Source organism: Psittacula echo (genome assembly GCF_963264785.1).
Source record: "Psittacula echo genome assembly, chromosome: 4".
NCBI classification, from domain to species: domain Eukaryota; kingdom Metazoa; phylum Chordata; class Aves; order Psittaciformes; family Psittacidae; genus Psittacula; species Psittacula echo.
The window spans coordinates 118,666,930-118,672,984 of record NC_137738.1 but is presented as its reverse complement, the minus strand read 5'-3'; positions in this window follow the sequence as shown (position 1 = coordinate 118,672,984).

Sequence of the window (6,055 nt, the reverse complement as noted above, 5' to 3'; positions counted from 1 at the left end):
TCTGGAGTGATGGCAAACCAGATATCAGGCATCACTCTGTCCTGGAGCAAACCCTCCCTGCAGCCCTTCCAGAGCATCCCCACTGATGGACCAGCCAAGCTCCTCACCATCCAGCCCTTTGGTGGTGCTGATCCTGAAGCTTTTCTAGGCTTTGGTGGTGCAAACATCAGCTTGCAATGGGGGTGTGTGTGCGAGACAAACACATCACTTACTCCCAAGATCTGAAGAATTTCTGGGGTTGAAGGTGGAGGCTGGATTTAGGGCAACACATTCCCAACCCCTGCAACCCAGGCACAAAGGGAGGCTGGGGTTTTGATTGGGGTTTTTTGGTTTGGTTTATGTTAGTTTGGTTGGGTTATTTTGTTTGGGTTTCTTTCAGGCAAGGTGCTGCGTGATATTAAACCCTATTCCCAAACACCACCAGAGCCACACATGGGCACAGACCTGCATTTAACCTCCCAGGGAGCTTTTACAATCACTTTCATAACTCACTCACCATCAGGCTTTTGCTTTCCTGATGCATCACCCCTCATCTCCGCTCAGCTGCAGGGGAGCGAATCTGGCCTGGGATGCAGAAACACGTTTGTTACTTCCTACGCCATAATTGCAAACCACAAGGAAGAACATCCTTCCTCATTTCGGGGCTAAAAAGCTACAAAACCACAACTGCCTTGGCAATGGCGATGGCAGGGAGCAGGAGGATATCCCCTGTGCAGATGTTCGCCCTGCCACCCGCACCGTGGTTTTGCACAGAGGAGCTGGGGCACCCGATAAAGCAGCAGGGCGAGAAGGATTTATGGGGCTCCTATTCCTAAATCGAGGGGAGGGGGAGGCTTAGGGGCTGGGAAATCGTGTGGAAAGCACCAGCAGTGAGAGATTATCACCAGGGTCCGGCCATGAGCTGTGCATCATCCTGATATTTACTCTCCACCTTCCCACAAAGTTCACTTTGTGAATGAAAAGTTAAATTCCCCCCTGTCTCTGCAGCAGGGTGACTTTCGGCTGTGTGTATCATGCTCTGGGTGCTCCTATGTGGATTCAGGAGGGGAAAAACACTCATTTTCTTAGTTATGAATGCCCCATCCCTGGCAGTGTTCAAGGCCAGGTTGGACACGACTTGGAGCAACCTGGTCTAGTGGAAGGTGTCCCTGCCCATGGCAGGGGGTTGGAACTGGATGGTCTTCGGGTCCTTTCCAACCCTGACCATTCTATGAGTCTATATCTACGAGATATCCTGTATCTTACCCTGGTATGGCCCACTCTACCCCAAAAAAGTTGTTTTGTTTGACTTTGGGGGTGTTTCTTTTTGTTTTAGTAGGTGTTTAATACTATGTACAACAAGTATTGAGGCCCCTTTGGCACCGCCTGGCCAGCACAGCCCCCCCACCAGGGATCAGCTGAACGACAGCCCCATAAATACTTCCATCCTAACTAACCTATGGCCCCATACAGCTGCCTAGCCGGTCCACTAACCCTGTTACCTGCTGAATTTATGAGTCTCAAACAAGATAAAAAGAAGGGAATACTGGATTTATTTTCTTTCTAAAAAGAAAACTCAAAGCAAGGAGTCTATATTTCTAAGGGTTCAGTCAGCCCAGAGCCTGACAGCAGCCACTACCTACCACTATTTTATGGTCTTTGCCGACTGCATCAGTGCAGCTTTAAAAAGCAGCAAAATTCCCTGTAAACAGTAGTTTGGGAGGGGAAAAACCTAAGTATTCAATTGGCAGAAAGGGGATAAGGGGGCAGCCTTGGGATGAGAAACAGGATTCAATGCACAGCTCAAGACCCACACCGCCATTGTGGTCCAGCTGGAGACTGGGGTTTCCCACAGTCGATTATCCCAGCCTTTGGAAAACCCTGTTATTTCATGCCCCAAACCCCAAGCAGCAGCTGCAGTGTGGGAATGGAGCCCAACCCAAAAGCCCGGCTGCAGCCCCCATCCCAGTTTTCATCTCCATAGTTGGAGAGATGCTCTACAACTCCTCCAGACAAATAAAACCACCTAATCCCTGGGCTTCAAATGAACATATTTACCTGTTCTCCCTATTTTAGTCAACCCTCGACCTCGTGCGTTGTATAGGAAAGCTGTATAATGCCTGCCTGAAAAACAACCTTGCAGGGTACGGGTTTGTTTTATCTTCTAAGTTTAAAACTCTTTGGATAAAGAACTGGCTGGATGGCCGCATGCAAAGAGTTGTGGTCTATGAAAAGACAATCCTAGCCTCCCATTGAGGCTCCAGCAGAGGCAGCTGAGCCAGGCCTTTTATCTTTAGGGATGCGAATTAAGGGTACCACTTTTTCTTTGCTTTTTTGAACAAGTCTTGACCTTCCAGCCTAAAGCTGGATGGAGAGTGGACTGAACACTGAGGCTCTCTGCCTTTTATCCCAACCGCCACCACCTTGCTTGCCATGTCCTTCTCATGGCTCCAAACTTCAACTTCCAGCATCTCATAGTGAGGGCAAAGGCAGTGGTTATGCCACCTTCTGACTTCAGAAGGAGGGGATAAACTGTAAAGTAACTTTAAAAGGCTCTGGGAAACAAGAAATGGCCAGGAAAGAAACAAACTTGGAAGATATGGCGAAGCCTCAAATCCCTCATGGTGTGATTCGGTGCCTCAAGCGAAGCACCCAAAAGCCCTATGGTCCCTTCACCAGCCTGTATGTTGTCTATAACCTAATAACCAACACCGCTGTGGGTATCACAGCAGCCCAGCTGCCCTCCAGAAGGAGATGCAACACCAAGGGCAGGGAGCAGGTTGCCAAGAAAGTCAAAAGTACTTCTTCTTGACACACAGGGCACCAGTGTCAGCACCGAGATGCTGACCAGAGATGCAGGAGAACCCAGCTAGCCTCACTGGAGATGAAGTACTTCAATCCTAGGGCAGGTTCCGACCCCAATTACACCTTTAGACACCCACCATGAAGCTGCTGGCTTTAGCTGTGGTCCCCATCTGAATCCAGTGTGAACACACGCTCTCCAACCCATGATAAGCACCATGATAAGCTGCTTCTTCTGCCACACACACAACCACGCAGCATCCTCAACTCTGCCTTCAGCAGCTTCTTCGTGGCCTGACTTACTTTCTTCTTGGGTTTCTTTAAGTACACAGCACAAAAAACCACACACAGGCCAACTTCAGAGATATTCCCACTAGAAAAATTAAATACTCATAATGCTTTCTTAAAGTGAATTGGGTCCCTTAATTTGCATCTTATAATAAGGATGTTATCATACTGGTTTATGGCTCAGCTCTTTAGTTTCTATCTCTCAGGGGCTAGATTTCCCCTCATGAGTTCAATAGATGTCTGTGAACTAATGTAATTTTTTAAAAGGCTTTTCTCCTGTATTAACATTACAACCTTTATGAGTTAAAGGTTTTACTTGCCCAAGTGCAGGGCGTGTTGGTGGTTGAGAGCCAGGCACCGTCCTCGCCAGCGTGGCCGCAGAGGATGCTGCAACCTGGGGTTAATCCTGGGCAGCGGGTGGAAGCCTTCCTCACCTCCTCACACCAAGCCGAGCTCTCCAGCGTCCTCCAGCTCTTACATTTAGCTTAATTATAAAACATTGTCACTTGAATATTAAAATAATGTTTAATACACAGAAGGGAATAAGCCAGTCCAGAAAATGCATAATTTCCTCATGCCTGCCCTGCTACTCGCATGCAATGAGCTCTGCTCTTTTCCACCCTTTCTCCCGACTGCCTCTTACAGGAATACGCTTCCAAGAGCCTTTAAAAAGCATTTAAATCCAGGGAGGCTTTCCCCATCTCCACACTTGGGCATGGTGCCCATCATCAGGAGGCAGAGCAGGGCTGCGGTGGGATTCATCCTCTTGTCCCCCTTCCAGCCCTGCATCCATACGGCAGCACCAGGGTCTCCGGGAGAGGAAAACAGCAAGGACTTGACTTAAATCCCAGAGGACGTTTTTAAACTTGCCCAAATTAGGGCCCAGGGGCGGATGCTCAGTGTTTCAAAACAGCCAGTCTCCGAGGTGCTCAAACACGCCACGGGTAGGAGCGATGTCGAAAATGCCAGCCCCTGCTTTAACATACCCTGGGATCATTCGTCACCTCCACACCTTATTTTATGTTGCCAGGCTCTACTTTAAATAAGCTGGGTTCTTTTTTCCCCTCCCCTTTAATCACTACAGCTGCAGAAGGTGCTATCTCTTCAGCAGGGAGAGAGGAAAGGAAAATAAAGAGGAAACCAGTTGAAAGGGGAATTTAGGCAGCAAAAAAATAAAAGCCAACAGAAGCAGCCAGGTGCAAAGCAGCTCCCAAAGGGATGTTGCTTCCCCAAAGCATCCAAATGGAAAAGCTGAACCCCGGCGTAGCACGCCAAGGAAAAGGTCAGTTGGAAGGAGAATGTAGAAGAATAAAGTTTATCCATAGAGGAATTAGGGGTGCTTGAGGGGAGCAGTGCAGGCAGAGCCCATGGTGCCTACCAACAGGGGCTTTTCCAGAGGTAAGCTATGGGATAAGGGCTGCCAGAGGACAATCTCATCCATAGGGAAGGGGGACCAAAGCCTCACAGCCACCGGGTTCTGCTGTAAGAGGAGGTCATGGAAATGACAGACACTCACATAAAGAAGAAAACACAGGTTTACTTACGGCTCCATCCCCTACTTCCAAAGCGTCCCAGGTTTGCAAGGGCACAGCTATTTAAAGAGCAATGCGGCATCCCCATAGGCACTACAGGCTCTGCTATAGATGCTCAAGAAGCAAGTTCACAGCCCCACTTTCTGCTGCATGCAGGTGTGCTGCACAGGAGGCCCTCGGCCACCAGCACCTTCACCCAACCTCTAGTGGTGGATGGGGTCCAGACCCAGAGAAACCCCATGGAAAGGGTTAAGCAGCCTGTGGATGCTCTTCCCATGCGCTTACCACATGGAGCAGCTTTGCTCACAACTGGGAAGCATTAAAGGTTTAGCATGGGCTGGTGCAGGTGGTACAGCTTTTGGCTGCAGGCTCTTTGATGCATTCATCTGGACAAGCTCTGGGGATCTTCTGCCAACCCATAGGGACAAGCTGGAGAGAGGCCACCTCTTGCCAAGGGGCCCCTGTCTCTGGAGCCAGCCCCTCATTAGCTCCATGGGGTCGGGCAGGGGTCTTATCACTCCATCTAGACCTTCTCATTGAGGAAAAACCCATCTTGCCTGAGCATTTGAGGCAGTTAAGCTTAGCAACAGCCATGCTGGGGAAAGAGGGAAAGCCTCAAAGTATTGCCTTTTTCATGCCATTTAAATTAACATGTTGTAAAATGTGAAAATAACTTGAAAGGCAGTAGCCCTGTTTTATTAATAGCAAGTATTTATTAGCCTCCTTGATTTACAGTATGTTTCTGAAAGTCATCAGTCCATCACATTCTTCAGCACAGGGGCTGAGTTGTTTTGCTTGGTCAACACAATATGGAATATAGATCTGAATATGAGAAGCCAAATACAACCTTCATTTTGCATGCACATATCCCACCAACGGGAGGCCCATAAATGAATCCTGTATAGCCCTTAGACACATGCATTTGCAGACATTTGGGGAGGAGGTGGGAGCTTCTATACATCACCACTGGAAACCCAGAGGGCCATGGAAATTGCCAGAGAAGAGCCATCAGGGCTAGAGCAACCTCAGAAAGCATCACAGCGCGCACACCCCAGCCATCAAATAAGGTGGAAACCCACCTTTTGAGCTTGCTATTGGGCTTTGACATGAAAAGCCATGTGTCCACCCATCCATCTCACTGCAGTACTTGACGCTCACATAGCAGAGACCTCCATCTGCCCGTTACCATCCCAGCTTTGATTTCTCCTTTCCCCCCCCTTGTCCATCTGTCTTGTCTGCATCACTTCTTGCCCATCACCGCGGCACATGGGCGCCTGCCCACTGGAACCGCAGCCGAGCCGGCATTCCCCAGGGATCACATCGTGCTCATTATGGGAGGCCAGACGAAATTAAATTGGGGCCCACTGGTTCTGCCATCTGAACTTCATCACTGCTAAAGACGCAATAAAAGTAATAGCAACAATGAACAAGCCTCTACCAGATGTGTAACTCTA